This window comes from Zea mays, chromosome 9 (genome assembly GCF_902167145.1).
Source record: "Zea mays cultivar B73 chromosome 9, Zm-B73-REFERENCE-NAM-5.0, whole genome shotgun sequence".
Taxonomy (NCBI): Eukaryota; Viridiplantae; Streptophyta; class Magnoliopsida; order Poales; family Poaceae; genus Zea; species Zea mays.
Genome location: NC_050104.1, coordinates 152,622,986 through 152,647,106, shown reverse-complemented (window position 1 = coordinate 152,647,106; position 24,121 = coordinate 152,622,986). Strand labels below are relative to the sequence as shown.

General features: G+C 44.6%; 1 long non-coding RNA gene across 1 annotated transcript; it reads left to right on the top strand.

Annotated features, from left to right (window-relative positions):
* The first annotated feature begins 14,839 nt into the window (after positions 1–14,839).
* LOC109942414 (uncharacterized) lies at positions 14,840–20,830 on the top strand. Its single transcript, XR_002265185.1, has 2 exons — positions 14,840–20,164; positions 20,304–20,830. It is a non-coding gene; the product is annotated as an uncharacterized lncRNA (long non-coding RNA).
* Positions 20,831–24,121: the final 3,291 nt, after the last annotated feature.

The following is a 24,121-nucleotide window of genomic DNA, read 5'->3' as shown; positions in this document are numbered from 1 at the left end:
TAATCAAAGGTGTCTGAGCTGCAGCTTCCACTGGAAAGGCGCCAAGGAGCAGTAAGGGTCGCCAATGGGGACAAGGTCACCAGCCCAGGGTTCTGCACAGGATTATCTGTACAAATTGCTGAAGAGCGGTTTGCCCTGACTTGCTATGCTCTACCACTAGAAGGCTTTGATGTGGTGTTGGGAGTCCAGTGGTTGCGTTCCTTAGGCCCGATCCTATGGGACTTCGAACGTCTATCAATGACGTTCTGGAAACAAGGACGCAAGGTGTGTTGGACAGGGATGGGTAGCTCAAAACCCCGCTGTTGTGTAGTTTCAGAGGGCAAGGAATTATTGGACAACTTGCTGCAATCATACGAAGATCTGTTTGAAGAACCTCGTGGCCTACCACCAGCCCGACGCCATGATCACCACATCAGACTACTACCTGGCACAGCGCCAATAGCGGTGCGGCCATACCGCTACCCCCAGCTCTTAAAGGATGAGATCGAGAAGCAATGTGAGGACATGTGGCAGCAAGGAATTATAAGGGAATGCACATCCGCATTCTCCTCCCCAGTGCTTCTAGTAAAGAAATCAGATGGAACATGGCGATTCTGTGTGGACTACCGGGAGCTCAATGGGAAGACTGTGAAGGACCGTTACCCCATACCAGTAGTGGACGAGTTGCTAGATGAGCTCCATGGTTCCAGATTCTTCACCAAGCTGGACCTTCGGAGTGGGTACCACCAAGTGAGAATGCACCCCGAAGATGTTGACAAAACAACATTCCGAACACACCGAGGCCACTTTGAGTTCCTCGTCATGCCATTCGGTCTCACCAACGCCCCGTCAACATTCTAGAGCTTGATGAATGATATCCTCAACCCATTCATACGCAAGTTTGTGCTGGTATTTTTTGATGACATCCTAATTTATAGCAAGACGTGGGCGGCTCACCTTCAACAGGTCAAACAAGTGTTCCAAACACTAAGAGCACATAAGTTGGCATTGAAGCGCTCTAAGTGTTTTTTTGGGGTCACTAATGTGTCATATTTGGGCCATATCATCTCGGCATCTGGAGTGGCGATGGATCCTGAAAGATAGCAGCAGTAGAAACTTGGTCGCAGCCCAGAACTTTAAGGGCGCTGCGCGGGTTCCTCGGGCTCACAGGATATTACCGGAAGTTCATTGCAAGCTATGGCAACATTGCTGCACCACTAACTGAGAGCACCTAGAGGGGGGGGGGGGGTGAATAGGTGATCCTGTGAAAACTTACACTTATAGCCACAAAAAGTTGTTAAGTGTTAGCACAATGATTGCCAAGTGGCTAGAAAGGAGTCTCAACAAAACACAATACCACAAGAGATCAATCACAGTGGTTTATCCCGTGGTTCGGCCAAGACCAACGCTTGCCTACTCCACGTTGTGGCGTCCCAACGGACGAGGGTTGCAATCAACCCCTCTCAAGCGGTCCAAAGACCCACTTGAATACCACGGTGTTTTGCTTGCTTTTTCTCAATCTCGTTTGCGAGGAATCTCCACAACTTGGAGCCTCTCGCCCTTACAATTGAAGTTCACAAAGAAACACAGAGCAAGGGGGAATGAGCAACGCACACAAGACTTCAAAAGATCAGAGCAACAACACGCACACAAGTCGCAACAAGAGCTCGCAACACAACTCAAAGAGTTCACAACTCCACAAGAGCTCTATATGCTATCACAATGAAACGAATGCGCGAGATCGATGTCTTGGTGCTTAGAAATGTTGTAGGAATGCTTTTTGTCTCCCTCCATGCGCCTAGGGGTCCCTTTTATAGCCCCAAGGCAGCTAGGAGCCGTTGAGAGCAAATCCAGAAGGCCAATCTTGCCTTCTGTCGTCGGGTGCACCGGACAGTCCGGTGCACACCGGACAGTGTCCGGTGCCCGATTTCCTTCCTTAAACAGCGCAGTCGACCGTTGCAGATGCGGGAGCCGTTGGCGCACCGGACATGTCCGGTGCACACCGGACAGTCCGGTGCCCCCTTCCGACCGTTGGCTCGACCACGTGTCCCGCGCAGATCGCGCGGCCGACCGTTGGCCCGGCCGACCGTTGGCTCACCGGACAGTCCGGTGCACACCGGACAGTCCGGTGAATTTTAGCCGTACGCCGTCGGCGAATTCCCGAGAGCAGCCACTTCGCTCGAGGCAATCTGGCGCACCGGACACTGTCCGGTGCACCACCGGACAGTCCGGTGCCCCAGACCGAAACAGCCTTTTGGCTGTACACAGCCAACCCTTCTCTTTTCTCTTCTTCCTGTTTCTGATACTTAGACAAGTATATTAGTACACAAAACCAATGTACTAAGACTTAGAAACATACCTTTGCTCTTGATTTGCACTTTGTTCACCCATGGGCATAGATTCACATTTAATCACTTGTGTTGGCACTCAATCACCAAAATACTTAGAAATGGCCCAAGGGCACATTTCCCTTTCAATCTCCCCCTTTTTGGTGATTTATGCCAACAAAACATAAAGCAACTAGAACAAGTGCAATATCACTTCAAATAAAAACTCAAATTTATTTTGATTCAATTTGGCATATAAGGATCATCCTTTGCCACCACTTGGTTTGTTTTTGCAAATCAACCTCAAAATCCTATCTCTGAGTCAAATCCACTTGTAGAGACATAAAGAGAGGTTTTCCAAAGAAAATTGATTCAAGATTCCAAAAACTCCCCCTTTTTCCCATAATCAACACTTCTCCCCACAAGAGGCCAACTTTTGACAAAAGAGACAATGCAAGAGTTTTGACAAAACAAAAAGCTCTATTCTACTATTTTCAAAATCTCTCAAGTGGTAGCTGATCCATTTATCGCTTTGGCCTTTATTTTCTCCCCCTTTGGCATCAAGCACCAAAAACGGGATCAATCTTGGCCCTTTAACCCCATTGCCTCACCAAAATCTTCAATTAAGAGCAAACAGGCAATAAGAGTCTAAAGATGAACTTGGAATAAGTTACTCTCTCATCGGAGTGCAGTGGAAGTCTTTCATGGTCCAAGTCCACCTTTTCCCTTTCAATCCTCCTTCGAGACTAAATCATCAAACTCAAGCACATGGTTAGTCTCAAAGGGTCAAGTTGTAACACATCTCCCCCTAAACATGTGCATCACTTTGCAACGGACTTGTGAGGTCCAGGGAGTGTTTGTACAACTTGAGCAGCATAATAAGCAACAAAATGCAAAAAAGAACATGATCAAAAGCATAAATACATGTATGCTACAAATCAATCCAGGTTCCGCGAATCTAAGACATTTAGCTCACTACGCAACCTGCAAAAGGTCTTCTCATCTAGAGGCTTGGTAAAGATATCGGCTAGCTGGTTCTCGGTGCTAACATGAAACACTTCGATATCTCCCTTTTGCTGGTGGTCTCTCAAAAAGTGATGCCGGATGTCAATGTGCTTTGTGCGGCTGTGTTCAACAGGATTTTCCGCCATGCGGATAGCACTCTCATTATCACATAGGAGTGGGACTTTGCTCAGATTGTAGCCAAAGTCCCGGAGGGTTTGCCTCATCCAAAGTAGTTGCGCGCAACACTGTCCTGCGGCAACATACTCGGCCTCAGCGGTGGATAGGGCAACGGAAGTTTGTTTCTTAGAGTTCCACGACACCAGGGACCTTCCTAAGAATTGGCACGTCCCTGATGTACTCTTCCTATCGACCTTACATCCAGCATAGTCGGAGTCTGAGTATCCAACTAAGTCAAAGGTAGACCCCTTTGGATACCAGAGCCCGAAGCAAGGCGTAGCAACCAAATATCTAAGAATTCGTTTCACCGCCACTAAGTGACACTCCTTAGGATCGGATTGAAATCTAGCACACATGCATACGCTAAGCATAATATCCGGTCTACTAGCACATAAGTAAAGCAAAGAACCTATCATTGACCGGTATGCTTTTTGATCAACGGACTTACCTCCTTTGTTGAGGTCGGTGTGTCCGTCGGTCCCCATCGGAGTCTTTGCGGGCTTGGCGTCCTTCATCCCAAACCGCTTTAGCAGATCTTGCGTGTACTTTGTTTGGGAGATGAAGGTGCCGTCCTTGAGTTGCTTCACTTGGAACCCAAGGAAGTAGTTCAACTCGCCCATCATCGACATCTCGAATTTCTGCGTCATCATCCTGCTAAACTCTTCACAAGACTTTTGGTTAGTAGAACCAAATATTATGTCATCGACATAAATTTGGCACACAAACAAGTCACCATCACATGTCTTTGTAAAAAGAGTTGGATCGACTTTCCCAACCTTGAAAGCATTAACAATTAGAAAGTCTCTAAGGCATTCATACCATGCTCTTGGGGCTTGCTTAAGTCCATAGAGCGCCTTAGAGAGCTTACACACGTGGTCGGGGTACCGTTCATCCTCGAAGCCGGGGGGTTGCTCCACGTACACCTCCTCCTTGATTGGCCCGCTGAGGAAAGCGCTCTTCACATCCATTTGGAACAACCTGAAAGAATGGTGAGCGGCATATGCTAGCAAGATTCGAATTGATTCTAGCCTAGCCACAGGAGCAAACGTCTCCTCAAAGTCCAAACCTGCGACTTGGGCATAACCTTTTGCCACAAATCGAGCCTTGTTCCTCGTCACCACCCCGTGCTCGTCTTGTTTGTTGCGGAACACCCACTTGGTTCCCACAACATTTTGTTTGGGACGAGGCACCAGTGTCCAAACTTCATTGCGCTTGAAGTTGTTGAGTTCCTCCTGCATGGCCAGTACCTAATCCGGATCTAGCAAGGCCGCCTCTACCCTGAAAGGCTCAATAGAAGAGACAAAGGAGTAATGCTCACAAAAATTAACTATTCGAGATCGAGTAGTTACTCCCTTGCTAATATCACCCAGAATTTGGTCGACGGGATGATCCCTTTGAATCATCGCTCGGACTTGGGTTGGAGGTGCCGGTTGCGCTTCTTCCTCCATTACTTGATCATCTTGTGCTCCCCCTTGATCAAGCACCTCCACTTGAGGTACCTGTTCGTCATCTTCGGTTGGGGGATGCACCATAGTTGAGGAAGAAGGTTGATCTCGTTCATCTTGTTCCTGTGGCCGCACTTCTCCAATCGCCATGGTTCGTATAGCGGCCGTCGGAACATCTTCTTCATCTACATCATCACAATCAACAACTTGCTCTCTTGGAGAGCCATTAGTCTCATCAAATACAACGTCGCTAGAGACTTCAACCAAACCCGATGATTTGTTGAAGACTTTATACGCCTTTGTATTTGAGTCATAACCTAACAAAAACCCTTCTACAGCTTTGGGAGCAAACTTAGAATTTCTACCCTTCTTCACTAGAATGTAGCACTTGCTCCCAAATACACGAAAGTAAGATACATTGGGTTTGTTACCGGTTAGTAGCTCATACGAAGTCTTCTTAAGGAGGCGATGAAGGTAGACCCTGTTGATGGCGTGGCAAGCCGTGTTCACGGCTTCCGACCAGAAACACTCGGGGGTCTTGAATTCTCCAAGCATCGTCCTTGCCATATCGATTAGCGTCCTGTTCTTCCTCTCTACCACACCATTTTGCTGGGGTGTGTAGGGAGCGGAGAACTCGTGCTTGATCCCTTCCTCCTCAAGGAACTCCTCCACTTGAAGGTTCTTGAACTCGGACCCATTGTCGCTCCTTATCTTCTTCACCTTGAGCTTAAACTCATTTTGAGCTCTCCTGAGGAAGCGCTTGAGGGTCCCTTGGGTTTCAGACTTATCCTGCAAAAAGAACACCCAAGTGAAGCGGGAAAAGTCATCAACGATAACTAGACCATACTTACTTCCTCCTATGCTCAGATAGGCAACGGGTCCGAAGAGGTCCATATGCAGCAGCTCCAGGGGTCTTGAAGTGGTCATCACATTCTTGCTGTGATGCGCTCCTCCCACTTGTTTACCTGCTTGACAAGCTGCACAAGGTCTATCCTTTTCGAATTGCACGTTAGTTAAACCTATCACATGTTCTCCCTTTAGAAGCTTGTGAAGGTTCTTCATCCCCACATGTGCTAAGCGGCGATGCCACAGCCAGCCCATGCTAGTCTTAGCTATTAAGCATGCATCTAGACCGGCCTCTTCTTTTGCAAAATCAACTAAATAAAGTTTGCCGTCTAATACACCCTTAAAAGCTAGTGAACCATCACTTCTTCTAAAGACAGACACATCTACATTTGTAAATAGACAGTTATATCCCATATGACATAATTGACTAACAGATAGCAAATTATATCCAAGACTCTCCACTAAAAATACATTAGAGATAGAATGCTCATTAGAAATTGCAATTTTACCTAACCCTTTTACCTTGCCTTGATTCCCATCACCGAATATAATTGAATCTTGGGAATCCTTATTCTTGACGTAGGAGGTGAACATCTTCTTCTCCCCCGTCATATGGTTTGTACATCTGCTGTCGATAATCCAGCTTGAACCCCCGGATGCATAAACCTGCAAGGCAAATTTAGGCTTGGGACTTAGGTACCCAACTCTTGTTGGGTCCTACAAGGTTAGTCACAATTGTCTTAGGGACCCAAATGCAAGTTTTGTCACCCTTGCATTTTGCCCCTAATTTCCTAGCAACAATTTTCCTATCCTTTCTACAAATAGCAAAGGAAGCATTTAAAGCACAATAAATTGTAGAGGGTTCATTCACTACTTTCCTAGGAGCATGAATAATATTCTTTCTATGCACATGATGAATAGCATTTCTCCTAGACATATCTCTACCATGCATATAGGAAGAACTAGAAGCAAACATGGCATGAGAATCAAAGTTATTATATGCATTACAACTCTTATAAGCACTTCTAGGTTGTCTTTTATCATAGTACATAAAGGCATGGTTCTTTTGCACACTACTAGCCATAGGGGCCTTCCCTTTCTCCTTGGCGGAGATGGGAGCCTTATGGCTTGTCAAGTTCTTGGCTTCCCTTTTGTAGCCAAGTCCATCCTTAATTGAGGGATGTCTACCAATCGTATAGGCATCCCTTGCAAATTTTAATTTATCAAATTCGCGTTTGCTAGTCTTAAGTTGGGCATTAAGACTAGCCACTTCATCATTCAATTTAGAAATTGAAATTAGGTGTTCACTACAAGCATCAACGTCAAAATCTTTACACCTAGTGCAAATCACAACATGTTCTACACAAGATGTTGATTTACTAGATTTTTCTAGCTTAGCATTTAAATTATCATTTATGCTTTTTAAACTAGAAATTGAATCATGACATGTAGACAACTCACAAGAAAGCATTTCATTTCTCTTAATCTCTAAAACAAGAGATTTTTGTGCTCCTACAAACTTATCATGTTCTTCATATAAAAGGTCCTCTTGCTTTTCTAATAGCCTATTCTTATCATTCAAGGCATCAATGAGTTCATTTATCTTATCTATCTTAGATCTATCTAAACCCTTGAATAAGCAAGAATAGTCTATGTCATCATCATCACTGGAAGAAGCATAAGTGGAGTCTCGAGTACTCACCTTCTTCTCCCTTGCCATAAGGCATGTGTGACGCTCGTTGGGGAAGAGGGATGACTTGTTGAAGGCGGTGGCGGCGAGTCCTTCATTGTCGGAGTCGGAAGAGGAGCAGTCCGAGTCCCACTCCTTGCCTAGATGCGCCTCGCCCTTTGCCTTCTTATAGTTCTTCTTCTTTTCCCTCTTGTTCCCTTGATCCTGATCACTATCATTGTCGGGACAGTTAGCAATAAAATGACCAAGCTTACCGCATTTGAAGCATGATCGCTTTCCCTTGGTCTTAGTCTTGCTTGGCTGTCCCTTTCGACCTTTTAGCGCCGTCTTGAATCTTTTGATGATGAGGGCCATCTCTTCATCATTAAGACCGGCGGCCTCAATTTGTGTCACCTTGCTGGGTAGCGCCTCCTTGCTCTTTGTTGCCTTGAGAGCAATGGGTTGAGGCTCGTTGATCGGACCATTCAAGGCGTCGTCGACGTATCTCGCCTCCTTGATCATCATCCGCCCGCTTACGAATTTTCCGAGTACCTCCTCGGGCGTCATCATCGTGTACCTGGGATTCTCACGAATATTGTTTACGAGATGAGGATCAAGAACAGTAAAGGACCTTAGCATTAGGCGGACGACGTCGTGGTCCGTCCATCGCGTGCTTCCGTAGCTCCTTATTTTGTTGATAAGGGTCTTGAGCCGGTTGTAAGTTTGGGTTGGCTCCTCTCCCCTTATCATTGCGAATCGTCCGAGCTCGCCCTCCACCAACTCCATTTTAGTGAGCATGGTGATGTCGTTCCCCTCGTGAGAGATTTTGAGGGTGTCCCATATCTGCTTGACGTTGTCCAAGCCGCTCACCTTATTGTATTCTTCCCTGCACAAATATGCTAATAGAACAGTAGTAGCTTGTGCATTTCTATGGATTTGTTCATTTATAAGCATAGGGCTATCCGAGCTATCAAATTTCATTCCATTCTCTACAATCTCCCATATGCTTGGATGGAGAGAGAATAAGTGACTACGCATTTTGTGACTCCAAAATCCGAAGTCTTCCCCATCGAAGTGTGGAGGTTTGCCAAGAGGAATGGAAAGCAAATGCGAATTCGAACTATGTGGAATACGAGAATAATCAAATGAAAAGTTCGAATTGACCGTCTTCCTGTAGTCGTTGTCGTCGTCCTTTTGGGAAGAAGTAGACTCATCGCTATCGTCGTAGTAGACGATCTCCTTGATGCGCCTTGTCTTCTTCTTCTTCCCATCTTTACGCTTTTGGCCCGAGCCCGAGTCAGTAGGCTTGTCATCCTTAGGCTCGTTGACGAAGGACTCCTTCTCCTTGTCGTTGATCACGATTCCCTTTCCCTTAGGATCCATCTCTTCGGGCGATTAGTCCCTTCTTGAAGAGAAAGGCTCCGATACCAATTGAGAGCACCTAGAGGGGGGGGGGGGGTGAATAGGTGATCCTGTGAAAACTTACACTTATAGCCACAAAAAGTTGTTAAGTGTTAGCACAATGATTGCCAAGTGGCTAGAAAGGAGTCTCAACAAAACACAATACCACAAGAGATCAATCACAGTGGTTTATCCCGTGGTTCGGCCAAGACCAACGCTTGCCTACTCCACGTTGTGGCGTCCCAACGGACGAGGGTTGCAATCAACCCCTCTCAAGCGGTCCAAAGACCCACTTGAATACCACGGTGTTTTGCTTGCTTTTTCTCAATCCCGTTTGCGAGGAATCTCCACAACTTGGAGCCTCTCGCCCTTACAATTGAAGTTCACAAAGAAACACAGAGCAAGGGGGAATGAGCAACGCACACAAGACTTCAAAAGATCAGAGCAACAACACGCACACAAGTCGCAACAAGAGCTCGCAACACAACTCAAAGAGTTCACAACTCCACAAGAGCTCTATATGCTATCACAATGAAACGAATGCGCGAGATCGATGTCTTGGTGCTTAGGAATGTTGTAGGAATGTTTTTTGTCTCCCTCCATGCGCCTAGGGGTCCCTTTTATAGCCCCAAGGCAGCTAGGAGCCGTTGAGAGCAAATCCAGAAGGCCAATCTTGCCTTCTGTCGTCGGGTGCACCGGACAGTCCGGTGCACACCAGACAGTGTCCGGTGCCCGATTTCCTTCCTTAAACAGCGCAGTCGACCGTTGCAGATGCGGGAGCCGTTAGCGCACCGGACATGTTCGGTGCACACCGGACAGTCCGGTGCCCCCTTCCGACCGTTGGCTCGGCCACGTGTCCCGCGCAGATCGCGCGGCCGACCGTTGGCCCGACCGACCGTTGGCTCACCGGACAGTCCGGTGAATTTTAGCCGTACGCCGTCGGCGAATTCCCGAGAGCGGCCACTTCGCTCGAGGCAATCTGGCGCACCGGACACTGTCCGGTGCACCACCGGACAGTCCGGTGCCCCAGACCGAAACAGCCTTTTGGCTATACACAGCCAACCCTTCTCTTTTCTCTTCTTCCTGTTTCTGATACTTAGACAAGTATATTAGTACACAAAACCAATGTACTAAGACTTAGAAACATACCTTTGCTCTTGATTTGCACTTTGTTCACCCATGGGCATAGATTCACATTTAATCACTTGTGTTGGCACTCAATCACCAAAATACTTAGAAATGGCCCAAGGGCACATTTCCCTTTCACTAACTGCCCTATTGAAGAAGGAAGCATTCCAGTGGTCGGAAGCATCAACAGAGGCATTCCTCGCACTCAAACAGGCACTCATGACCGCTCCCTTGCTGCAGATGCCGGATTTCAGCAAAAGATTTGTGGTTGACTGCGACGCGTCAGGTTCAGGGTTTGGGGCAGTTCTCCACCAAGGTGCAGGGGCAGTGGCATATTTCAGTAGAACTGTGGCACCACATCACCAGAAACTTCCGGCATATGAGAGAGAACTGATTGGGCTTGTCAAAGCAGTTCGCAATTGGCGGCCATATTTGTGGGGACGAGCGTTCACAGTGAGAACTGATCACTTCAGTTTGAAATACATACTGGACCAGCGATTATCCACCATACCACAGCACACATGGGTCAGCAAACTATTTGGGTATGACATGGAGGTGGAGTATAGGCCAGGGAAGATGAACGGTGCGGCTGACGCCTTATCAAGAAGGGATGAGGAACCAACAACTGTAGTGAATCTGCTGTCCACCCCAACTCTAGAAGTCTTTGATACACTCAGGAAGGAAGCATTGACAGATCCGCAAGTCCAGGAACTAAAGACGCAGTTGGCAGCAGGAACTGCAGGAGAAGGGTGGGCTGAAAGAGATGGATTGTTGATATGCCGGGGCAGAGTCTTCGTTCCAGATAATTCAAGTGTGTGGGATCAGTTGCTGATAGCTGCTCATGCAGCAGGTCATGAGGGAGTAGAGAAGACCTTGCATAGATGGAGGAGCTCATTCCACAATACCCATATCAGGAGACGGGTACAGGAATTTGTTCGGGGCTGTGCAGTCTGCCAAAGAAATAAGTCCGAACATCTTCACCCTGCTGGGCTATTACAGCCATTACCAGTTCCCTCTGAAGTATGGAGTGATATCTCCATGGACTTCGTGGAAGGGTTTCCAAAGGTGGGGGGTAAATCGGTTATCCTCACAGTGGTTGATCGTTTCTCCAAATTTGCTCACTTCATTCCCCTGGGTCACCCTTATTCAGCAGCTTCAGTAGCACGAGCATTTTTTGACGATATTGTCAGGTTACATGGCCTGCCCTGTTCGATAGTAAGTGACCGAGATGTGGTATTTACCAGCAACTTTTGGACAGAATTGTTTCGGATGGCAGGGGTAAAGCTGCAGATGAGTTCCGCATTTCACCCACAAACAGATGGTCAATCGGAGGTCACAAACAGAGTGATATTAATGTACCTGCGCTGCTTAGCAGGTGACAGGCCGAAGACTTGGCTCCAGTGGCTGCCATGGGCGGAGTACAACTATAATTCTTCATATCAAACTGCCATCAAGTGTTCACCCTTCCGGGTAGTCTATGGGCGTGACCCCCCGCCATTACTACCTTACCAGCCGGGTAAAGCGCGAGTAGCTGCGGTGGATGGCCAGCTTCGCGATCGGGATGAGTTCTTAGCAGAAATCAAGGAGAGGCTGGTCCAGACCCAAGTCACAATGAAGCAGTACCAAGACCAGACTCGACGGGAGGTGAAATTCCAGGTTGGGGATTGGGTGTGGCTCCGGTTACAGCAAAGGTCAGTCGTGGGCGTGACACCAGCATCTACATCCAAGTTGGGACCTCGTTTCTTTGGGCCCTACCAGGTTACACAGTTAGTGGGGGACGTATTTTATAAATTGCAGCTCCCTCCAAAGGCAAAAATTCATGATGTTTTTCATGTGTCACTATTAAAGAAATTTATTGGACAGTTGCCAGACGAGGTGGTGCCTCTTCCAGATCTGTTACATGGCAGGGTGGTACCTACACCTGAGAAGGTATCCAAGGCAAGGCTTAACAGAGGCGTGTGGGAAGTGTTAGTTTATTGGGTGGGTCGTCCAGCAGCAGAAGCATCCTGGGTTCAGCTAGAGGATTTCCAACTACGATATCCAACTATACAGGTCGCGGACGACCTGTTTCTCCAGGAGGGGAGAAATGTTACAGATGCATTTGTGGGGCAGACTTATACTAGGAGGCAGCAGAGGGACAGCCAGATCCAGACCCGGGGCGGTGAAGCCAGCAGCTCTGCTCTAGCAGATAAGTCTCCAGCAGATAATTCCTAAGTTCCAGCAGATAATTCTTAAGTTCCAGCAGATAAGGATTAGCTAAATAATAGCTAGGTTGTTAGCTAGATAATAGCAGGGAGTTGTTAGCTAAATAATAGCTGGGTTGTTAGCTAGATAATAGCAGGGAGTTGTTAGCTAAATAATAGCAGGGGGTTGTTAAGCAAGTTTATCTCTTATCAGTTGGTGCCGACCCTGGTCTATAAAGGGGAAGCAGTAGCATGTAACTAGGCATCGAAGGAAATACAATCTCCCTGTGGGGCGATTACCTCGGTCACCCTGGCCGACGGTGATCTTGCTCCTGCTTCTTCCTCTCGCTCTTCTCCACCATACGCTCTCAGGTCCCTGTCCCAGGCTGCGCTGCTCCTCTATTCGCCCTTACGCACTCCTAGAAGGCCCAGGCGTATCAATGACAGAACCTGTAAGTCCCTTATGAACACTTCTGCAACTCCTGAAATAAGCATGCAATGAAAAGCATTATTAGGATACAAGGAATATTTCATAACATACATCCCTCGTACCGGATAAAGAATCTTAGATTAGACTTAGTACTAACAATCTTTGTTGGCTACTATGTTTCCCAGGTCACCCACTTGTCGTTCGTCATAAATGGAGCTACTTCCAAGTGAGTAATGATGTAACATTTTACACCTAGCCGCTGTAGGATTCTAATTTCTGTTGCGCTAGTAAGCAGTCTGACAGTAGACATAGCTCATAAGAAAAGGACGATGGAATAATGGAAGTTATAACAAACAATGAATTCCACAGAACTCTATTCTTTACCCAATATCTGCTCAAGTAGTTTCATTTTTTTATGTTAAAAGTAGTTTCATTCACTAAGAACGGTGAATTTGAACAGATAAGATGAAGGTTTAATAAATCTTTTGCTGGAGACATAGGAGCACTAGCCCCTCCAGTAATTGCCGTAGCAACAAGTATACATATAAATATAACCAGCAATTCTGCACACAGCACTTGTTTAATGTAAACATACATATAACCAGATTCTGCACCACTTGTTTTAACACATCTTTACTGTACAACTGATTTAGGGGGTGTTTGTTTGGGATTATAATCCACCTAGATTATATAATCCAACAATTTTTGAACTAACTCTTAGTTCAAAAGTTGTAAGATTATATAATTTGGATAGATTATAATCTCAAACAAACACCCCCTTAGTTCACAAAATATTAATACCCAATTATACACCTTGGTAGATGTAGATCAGCTGAGCCTCTTAAACACTTTAACACAACTGCGAGTATATCTTAGTATTACTCCGAATTCGAGAGCAAAAGTCAGAAAATAAGCAACCATGATAGGCAAAGAAGGCGGCGCGCCGGTTGAGTTGCAACTTGCAACCATTGGTAGTGTCGCCGAAGACCTGGATGTGGAATGACTGAAATACATGTCTTCCCGGAGTCAAGCCCGTGAACTTGCGATCGTGCTGTTGGCGGCTTGGCGCCGCCGCCGATGAGGGCAACCCTTTGAGTCCACCGGTTTTCCCTGCCATTTTTCTGTCCGTTGTGCAGTCGTGCTTGCTCTGCTTCGGCTTCGTCGGCTCTTCGCTGTCTCTCCTTTTACGCTGTTTCTCCAACGATCCAATCCGGCCCACCGATTCGGATGTCCCGAAAATGGTTTCGGCCCACTAAAAAAGACCACTGACAGTTTCCGCTTACCGCTATCAAGTTGGGCCGTGGGAGATGTAGAACGTGGGACCTACTACGTCAGTATCCGATCTCCGGCTCCGGCCGGCTACCTCGTCTACGGCTCTCCACCCTCCAATCCTCCATAGCCACCCCTCATTCTCCGATGGCATCAGCCGTCTGCGCCGAATCGGCAGCTCGAGCTCGGCATTCTCCTCGCCACAGCCTCCGTTCACTAGCAGGTCTGCACCTGCACGCTTTCCTCTTCATTAGAACCCTACCTTTTAATTGGAAATGGAGCTGTAGTACCTTCCTTATCCTATGTGCTTCATTTGTTCCCATAACAAAAAAATGTCGCTCTTAGTTTCTACCACTATAGGTACTTCTCTGACGAATATATCGTCCCATCCAATGTTTCATACGGTTAAAGTTCAGAAATCAGTTCCTAGTACTATTTCTATGGAAGGCATTTGTAAAATATTCTGCATGTACCTGGTATCTTATTTAGTGATTATTTGTTTTCGAAAGGATGGCAACAGATTTGCCCGATTTTTATATTAGGGGGGGGGGGGGGGGGGGGTGGGACACAAACCGATCATATATAATGGTAATATTTGTTTGAAGTATCATAATCACTAAATAAATGGCCCAATATGATAGCATGGATTTCGTATAAATGTCCTGAACAAGCTTTTCACTGTGTGCTGTTTCCATCTCATATACTTAACACCACAGTACCATATAATGTCTCATTGAAAATATGCTCAGTGAACTGAGTTGCCCATTGATCAATAAATGCATCTGTTCTCCCAATGCATTGCACAACACACATACTACCCTCTTTTTGTTTGTTTAGGATATCAACTTATCAACATGGTTTCTTGTAAAGGTATTTGACTTTGGCGTTTATAGCAGAATTTGTTGTGAATATAGTATAACCATATTGAAGTATGTTTTTTGTGACTAATCTACTAATAAATTTTTCATATGACATTTTGAAAACATAATTTATTTGATCTGAAACCATCATACCAGTTCAACCAATCTTCACACTTCTACTATGCCAACCATGAACAGGTGTAATGCAATAGCAAACATGGAATAAATGGGAGGTACAACCATGCAACTCAAGCACGCCTGGTTGACTGACACCAAAGGAAAATAACCATGCATCCAGATCGATGACTCAATACTCAGCTTCCTCGTCCTCATCTTCAACTTCAGCTCCGACTTCCTCATAATCCTTCTCCAGTGCTGCAAGATCCTCCCTTGCCTCTGAGAACTCCCCTTCTTCCATCCCTTCACCGACATACCAATGAACGAATGCACGTTTGGCATACATGAGATCAAACTTGCGGTCAATACGAGAGAAGACCTCAGCCACGGCTGTGTTGTTGCTGATCATGCAGACTGCTCGTTGCACCTTGGCCAGGTCCCCTCCAGGGACTACAGTTGGTGGTTGGTAGTTTATCCCACACTTGAAACCAGTAGGGCACCTGTGCATGAGACAGCAGAGAAAGACATTCATGTCTCGCGCAGCTATCTTTTCAGTGGAAGATTACAATCTATAATCTGATATAACTTGGTAAGAGTTGTGAGCATATACCAATCAACAAACTGCACTGCTCTCTTGGTCTTGATTGAATGGACAGCAGCATTCACATCTTTTGGAACAACGTCGCCACGGTACATCAAACAGCATGCCATGTACTTTCCATGCCTGGGATCACATTTTGCCATCACACTTGATGGCTCAAACACAGAATTTGTGATCTCAGGAACAGAGTGTTGTTCATGGTAGGCCTTTTCCACTGAGATAATTGGAGCATACGAAGAGAGCATAAAGTGTATGCGGGGATAAGGCACAAGGTTGGTCTGGAACTCAGTTATGTCAACATTAATAGCTCCTTCAAACCTCAGAGAGGTAGTCAGAGATGATATAACTTGTGATATAAGCCTGTTCAGATTGGTGTATGTTGGACGCTCAATGTCGAGGGACCTCTTGCATATGTCATAGATAGCTTCATTGTCAAGAAGCACAACAACATCTGTGTGTTCAATCAAGGAATGTGTGGAGAGCACGCTGTTATAAGGCTCGACCACAGCAGTCGAGATCTGCAATGAAAATGGTTTCAGTACAGAGTTCTTGTACATTACAATGACAGGTAAACCTCCTTTGCAAGCTTTTGTTTTCCGATTGAGAAGGCAAGTATATGCCTTCATTTAGGTATACATAAATAGTACTGTTGCAAATTAACACTTTTTACTCACTTTTGTCTCAAGCATACAGATTTAGATAATTGTACAATTAACCATTATGTAGCCACTCCGCAATAACAAGAATTGATATGAATATTCTTCACTCACACATTTTCACGGTCTAGACTAAATGTTAGCCTAAACGTCTAACTGGCTAAACAATCACCTATTGTTTAGCTATTTATTCAGGCTAAACGATCATTTAAATGGATTAAATGTGGTCAAAAGGGATAAATGGACACATCAAGCTGCCATGCAGCATTTACACGGCGTGTAAACGGGCTACACGGCCGTATAGGTGAAGTAGACATACATGGGCTTGCAGCATTGCGTGATATCCAAGGTTGAATTTCATGAAGATCCTTCAAGATTTATTTTTACTACAATCAATGATAGGTGAATGTAGGCTAGGGAAAAATATACTCCACTTGGATACATAGGTTTTTCTATGCACTTAGGTATACATTATGTCTAGATAGTAGATACATAGTAAAATTAATGTATCTAGAAAAGTCAAAATGTCTTATAGTTTGAAATGGAGGGAGTATTTCTGTATGCAAGCTATGTCTTATTGCAAGAACAAATAAAGAGTTCTGCTCACTGACACAAGCGGCTCAACTCTAATATCCGTAAAATTTATATTTTTATCGTGGCTCCTCCAGAAACATGACAAAAACAGCATACTAGTTGGAAAGAGAAGGTAAAAGTCCAAAATAATTAGACTAGCTTTTCAAGAAATTGAGTTATGATAAAACAACATACTAGCTGAAAGTAGGACATATTTAGACTTTTCTTGTAAAGTTACTATCAGATATTCGATTAATCATTTTATTGAAATTGAGATTTTTGTTGTATATCAAAAATTCAAAACTGATGGCGAGACAGACTTTTTTTGTTACTATTACTAGTACTACTTTATATTGGTAGTCTTGCGAAATCACGATACAGATCTACCATTGAAGTGATTTCTTTTTAATGTTTCACACTGAATACTATATTTTTCTGGCAAAAACCGAATCAAACTTCCCATGCAATCTAGATGCAATCTGTCATGGGCATAATAGGGAGTGAGAGGCAACAGCCAGGCTAGGATAAGGCTAGAGAATAAGATTGAGATGAGCTAGGATAAGGCTAGAGAATAAGATTGAGATGAGAGAATTGTGGAGAGTTAGTTAGCAGCAGATAAGTCCAAGAAAGTAGGAGTTAGTTGAGAGTTTGTAGGAGAAGTTGGTTAGTCATAGGGCTATTTATAAGCCGCATAGCAGCAAGGAATAAATCAAGCAAGATCATTACCAAATCAATCTCTCTCTCTTGCAATCTCCCTCTCAAGCGCCTAGGGCTGCTACCCTAGAACCAAGCCTACGGCAGAGGGGTATAACCTCGCCGGAGAAGACAGCTATCCCCATGGACCGAAGGTCCATGACACCTGGTATCAGCTCCAGGTTATCCTCACCACCACCAGCCGCCCATCCCTCACCACCACCAGCCGCCGCGCCATTTGCCGCCGCAACGCCCTCCCACCCGCCCTCTCCAACTCTAGATGCATTCACTCGGCTCGAAGAGAAGTGGGATCAATTCGTTGTGATGTTCCATCGCTACAAGGAGAAGACAGAGAAGGAACTCCAAGCAGCGGTGCGGCTTCAGGCGGCAGCGCGAGGGTTCCTGGCACGCCGCCAGGTACAGTCCCTTCGTGGGGAGAAGCACCTTGCTGTGGCCTCCAGGGCCACCCCATGGCCGTCATCACATGAGCAGGCCGTGGTGCGCCTGCAAGCCGCAGTGCGCGGCTTCCTTGTTAGGCGGGCGGTGCGGAAGCTGCACTTGCTGATCAGCTCATCGCTGCACCAACTCGCAGCCTGCGCGCCCAACCACCAGGTCTCGTCTATACTTTTTGAACCCCCTACAGAAGTCGAGATCTGGGTATGCAATCCCCCTGCACGGCCAAAGAGGGTCGTCTCCCTCATTCGGGCAACTGCCTTGGTGCTGGACAGACCCAAGGGCTGGTTCCTCCTTCACCTTTCATCCAACGTGAAGTCCGCAGTTCAGCTCTTTCCTTGGGATCCAGGAGGACATAGCTGCAGTTCAAATTTATATTTTAATTCCACAATTATTTTGTATTTCCGTCTTAAATAATAAAGGTAAGCCGAGATGTAAAAGGCTTAACCTTAAGTCATGTCAGGTAAGTCTATGGCAGCTCGAGGACGAGCTGGTCCTCAAGGGAGGGGGAGATGTCATGGGCATAATAGGGAGTGAGAGGCAACAGCCAGGCTAGGATAAGGCTAGAGAATAAGATTGAGATGAGCTAGGATAAGGCTAGAGAATAAGATTGAGATGAGAGAATTGTGGAGAGTTAGTTAGCAGCAGATAAGTCCAAGAAAGTAGGAGTTAGTTGAGAGTTTGTAGGAGAAGTTGGTTAGTCATAGGGCTATTTATAAGCCGCATAGCAGCAAGGAATAAATCAAGCAAGATCATTATCAAACCAATCTCTCTCTCTTGCAATGACCCTCTCAAGCGCTTAGGGCTGCTACCCTAGAACCAAGCCTACGGCAGAGGGGTATAACCTCGCCGGAGAAGACAGCTATCCCCATGGACCGAAGGTCCATGACACAATCAAACTAACAAAAGTCATAAAAATTCTTAAAAATTTTATAGATGTATTTTACTCTAATAATGTATCACATTTTAAGTTCTTAAGTCATCCTATGTTAAGAAATATACATAGAAAAATAAAATTCTATCATTTTTTAATACTTCATATTGGATATAGTTTTCTCCTTTTTATATCTCTTAAAGTAGGATGAATCATAACTTAAAACTTGATATGTTGGTAGAGTAAACAATGAAGTATATCTGTAATTTTTTTTTTGAAAAAAAATCGTGACTTTTGGTAATTTGGTTGTATGGAGATTGCACAACAGTTTTTCTCTTCCTTTGTCGAGACGGTAATTAAGTCTGTAATTACTTGCCCAGAAAGAAACATGAGCTTCAGCTACTTGCGGCTGCTGCTGCTGCTTCAAAACTGCATACTACTATAGCACGGTACTAGTGCGGTGCTAGTGCAGCTATAGCCGCCCGAGCGGGCTTGATGACTGCATAAGTAATTACGATGACCAAATGATGCATACATGAATGTTCCCAAATTATCATCTTGATACCTGTGGGGAAGGATAGATGGTGAAACCGAGCTTTGACTTCCTACCATAATCTACTGATAGACGTTCTAAAAGTAGCGAACCCAGGCCGGAGCCTGTTCCACCACCAACAGCATTGAAAACCAGAAAACCTTGAAGACCAGTGCAGTTGTCTGCCAATTTTCGTATCCGATCAAGGCAAAGATCTATTACTTCTCTTCCAACTGCAGCAGAAAAAACATGTTGTAGAACTTCTGACATTACTCAGTTTCCAAACAGGATAGGTATTAATAAAGAGCAGAGAACAGTTCCAAAGCATTGTAATGTTTTTAAAACAATTGCCCCAGGTAAGGAAAGTGAGGTTGCTTGTATGATATGAAGTCATGAAAAATACTATAATAATCATGGCATAGGATGGTTGAATATGTAAATTATAAGATCCTGACCCAGCCCCTTCATAATATCCAAATTGTTGTGGACTAGTTCTGGCTACCACTTGCTAGTACTGTTCAAGAACACAAATTTGGTCTTTACGCATTTTGGCAATGCACCGAAATTCAAGGTAGGGCTTCCAAACCCCAATAGTTTTTGTACTTGAACCAATATTGCATTTAAAATTGCAAAAACATTTTTTGTTCTCCGGGAAATAGCTCAGGGTGAGGGGAACATGTCACACCTGTGTAATGTCCACGGGCGAAGTTGTTCGCTGCATCTTCCTTGTGTGAGATGAGCTGCTCAGGATGGAAAAGCTGGCGGTAAGCCCCAGTCTTCACCTCGTCAATCACAGTGGGCTCCAAGTCGACAAACAGGGCCCTTGGAACGTGCTTCCCTGCGCCCGTTTCACTGAAGAACGTGTTGAACGCATCCCTCGCGATCCCGACAGAGGTGTCACTGCAAGCGAACGGCCAAGGCTGAGAATTTGGATGCTGTGAAATCGGTGAGTTGGACACAGAAACCGGTAGCTTGTCACATGATTATCCTCGTTTCAGAAAACACGAGCTTCTTCTTTAATATGCAGGGTTGTTTATCCTATCATGTCTCTTTCTAACTTTTTAAGCAAGTGGTTTTGAACGCAGGGGTGTCATCGACTCTTAAGAGAAGATTTTTAGAGGTCAGAGCATCCAGCGAAGTTTCTCTAGCTTTTAGAGTGCTGTCTGTGATCAACAAGTAAAGATCTTCCTCAGGATTATCTCAAAAACCCAACCTTTTGAGGCGACTGCTACAAGAACCCAGATGGCAGCCCTATCTTAAATAATTATCTGAGCTGGAACTGGAATAATCATCTCAGAGAGAAGTACAGAACAAAATCTGACATAATTCTCAAGGAAAGGATGAGTTGGAATGGAAAGGGGCCTCACCTGGGCATGAGGCCGTCAGGCTGGATACCGTGCTCGAGGCAGTAGAGCTCCCAGCAAGAATTCCCTACCTGGATGCCTGCCTGCCCGATATGGATGCTGATGATCTCCCTCATCTCCCTCACGCCCCCTTGCTCTGCCTCTGAATCAGGTTATGCAGCCTCGGGAGATCAGAAGCAATTATCCCTGCACTTGCACAGGGATGAAGCCTGAGGACCGAAAAGACCTGCACCACTGCAAACGGAAAAGGTGTGTGCGGCAGGGTATAAGGGAAGGAAAGAAGACACGGCAGCGTAGCGGCGTCAACCGGAATGAACGTTCTTCAGAAAGCAGACAGCGACCGATGGGTTGTGCTACACTACACACGTTAGCCGGAAAGCAACCCGGACGGACAAAAATCAGTACTAGGTCTAGGTGTAATTGTTAACTACTGCGATGACTCATATATAGGGCCTGTTTGTTTTAGCTTCTGGCAGCTTCTGGCCACCAATAGCTTCTGGCAGCTTCTGGCCACCAAAAGCTGCTGCGGATTGCCAAACGCTCAGCTTTTCAGCCAGCTTCTATAAAATTCGTTGGAGCAAAAACCATCCAAAATCAACATAAACACATAATCGGTTAAGTCGTTGTAATAGTAGGAATTCGTCACTTTCTAGATCCTGAACCCTATGAACAACTTTATCTTCTTTCACACGTAATCGTAATGATACTCAGATTCTTCTCACAGCTAGATTCTCTCCACAACCAGATTTTCAGAAAAGCTGGTCAGAAAAAAACTGAACCAAACAAGCCTATAGCCATTTAGGGCCTACGGCACTGGAGATGATGATCGTCTACTCCGATCTGTCTGCTATGCTATGGTGGCAAACTGTCAGTGTTGGAATTATTTCCTGGCAATCATGCCATAGCTTTTCCTGCGACAGGGTTAAACAAGTCCAAGAATTCCACGTTTATGTGGCGCTAGAGTTTTCTTCCTTTTTAAGTGAAAAAAATGAACTGTTATTGGTGAAATATGTATTATCGCATACCCTTGGGGAAAACACATTCTGACACCTGAGTTGCAAATTTGCATGTTTGGGTTTCTTCTTTGTTGTCCAGGACCAAAGGGTCTACGTTCTTTTTAAACTAAATGGCAGGAGCTCTGTCTTTCAATTAAGAAGAATAGAGATTTATTCTTTTTTTAAATTAGTAGCAGGAGTTATGTCTCTTAGCCTCTTTTGGTAGGGCTCTGATTTCTCTAAAAATAACTTTGACTCTGGTTCCTTGGCATATCTGAAGGAACCAAAGCCGTTTTATAATTCGTTTGACAAAACAATTTTTTATGTGCTTCTTACGAATGGTATATGAGAAAAATATAGGACAAGACGGTAGAAGGCAAGTTTTTGATGCTTTGGGTCACAACAAAAAACGGCTCCAACTCTTAAAAGGACTCGATGAGAAGCCTTTTTTTAACCGTTTGGTAGGACTTCACGATAAGCCGAAGCTTGAGCCGTTCAAAGAGTCATACCAAAGAGACCTTTATTTAAAAAGAAATAGAGTAATAACAAGAGCTCTATCTCTCAATTAATAAGAAAAAACATATGATGCCTACAAAATATGACACTCAGAATGGCTAACCACCTATGAAATACAACAAAGTACTACCATGAGGCATCGTTGTCAAGCATGGTTAGAGAGCAACAAGTGCGATTAGCTCTGACTTCCTATATGAAACCAACTACTCGTTCCTCTCGGCCACTAGACCTTGTGCAGCCAGATAGAAAGACGTAAACGAGTAAACATGAAAATAAAATAGCGGATATATAATTTAGGCAACGTATCAGCTGCAAACCAAGTTTTCGTTCAAACTCCATACAAACCAACTTTCTCAGAATTTCTCTTTTTTGTATGTCTTAACATATTATGAATTTGAACTTGAATTTTTATACAGTTGTAGAGTAGGCAATGAAGTACATCTATAATTTTTTGAGAATTTTTTTGTGACATTCGTTTGTTGATTTGTACATGATACGTTGCCTACAAATTAAGCATATGCCAGATTCGAACTTAAGACCTCTGATATCATGTTAGAGTGAACACACTAACCAGTTCAATCTAATACAAACACTATATTGTTTTTAGATAATGGAAAAAAGTACCCGACCTTTTGCCTCCGTAAAGGCTACGAGCATGTTTGGTTTGTGGCTAACTGTGTCACATTTTGCCTAAGGTTAGTCGTTCGAATTGAATAACTAACCTTAGCTAGAAAAGTTAGGCAAAGTGCGGCAAGTTAGACATCAATCCAAACAGGCCCTACATCCGCTATCGTCCTGTTTGTTTTCTACTTCATTTTTAGAATCTCGTTATGAACCAAACACCTTCTGAATTCTGTATTAGATTTTGTATCAGAATCTTAAAATCTCCTTGTAACCTGATAATGAAATTCGTATTGGATTTTGTGTAGTATCCAGATTCTCAAAATCTGCCAAGAACCAAACGCCGCCTATATTTGGTAGCAATAAAAAATGACCGCGCTTAGTTTTTGCCATCCCCAAATCAAGCGCTATCATCATACGCAGCAGGACACTGTCGTCATTGTAATCCATAACTCGACGCTATTACGGTGGCCACGCCACCAATGAGCACGGGGGTGCTGCCATTATAGCTGTATATTTGCGGTATGTCTAATAGACCGGTCTAAAACATAATTTTTGACACAGCCTAAATCTGGCATGGTCTAAATTAATTATGAGTCAGTCCAGCACGGCCCAATATGTGAATAATCCATTTAACTAAGGACACCAGCACAACTTGAATAATCTGTAGCTTTAATAGGCCTTTGAGAATCTGTACCTAGATGAGGATAATGAATAGTGATGATAACCATTATATATGTATTTTATATAGTCGTATAGTACTCAACTAAACACTTAACAGATAACTGAATATTATTTTTGAGTTAACTGTAATATGTTCTCTTTTTAGCCAAAGGTTTTTAATATGCATCAACAAAACATCTTAGTTTTTTTGGTCATATATATATTTTATACTTTTTATTTAAGTATTACTGTTGTATGTATATAGATCGGTCTGACACATTAAGTTATTATGGGTTATTTAGGCTGACCTGGCACACATAAATAATTGTGAGCCGTACCGTGGGCCAATGACTGGTTCCACATGCTGGCACGGCACGACCTATAATTGGGGATGCGCTTTTGTGGACCGTGACTTTGTGGGCTGTGCTTTTATGGGCATGTGTCGTGCCGGACCAGGTGGACCCACATGTATAGGTATAGCTGACATGCTGATGATATCTTCGACAATCTTGATGATTACTCGTGCTGCAACCAAATGACTGGATGCTCTGCCACTAATTAGGGTACTAAATAGGAGTATTTGATATCTGATGAAACAACGACAACGAGGGGCATCATGCATTTTCGAGTGTTACTGAGTTGTAAGCTGCAGAAAAGTAGGAAACCCCGTGAAGCTACCAGAGAAAACGTCGTCGTTTTTTGCTTTGCGCCACAAAATCATCTCCAGACACGTCGGATTTCAAC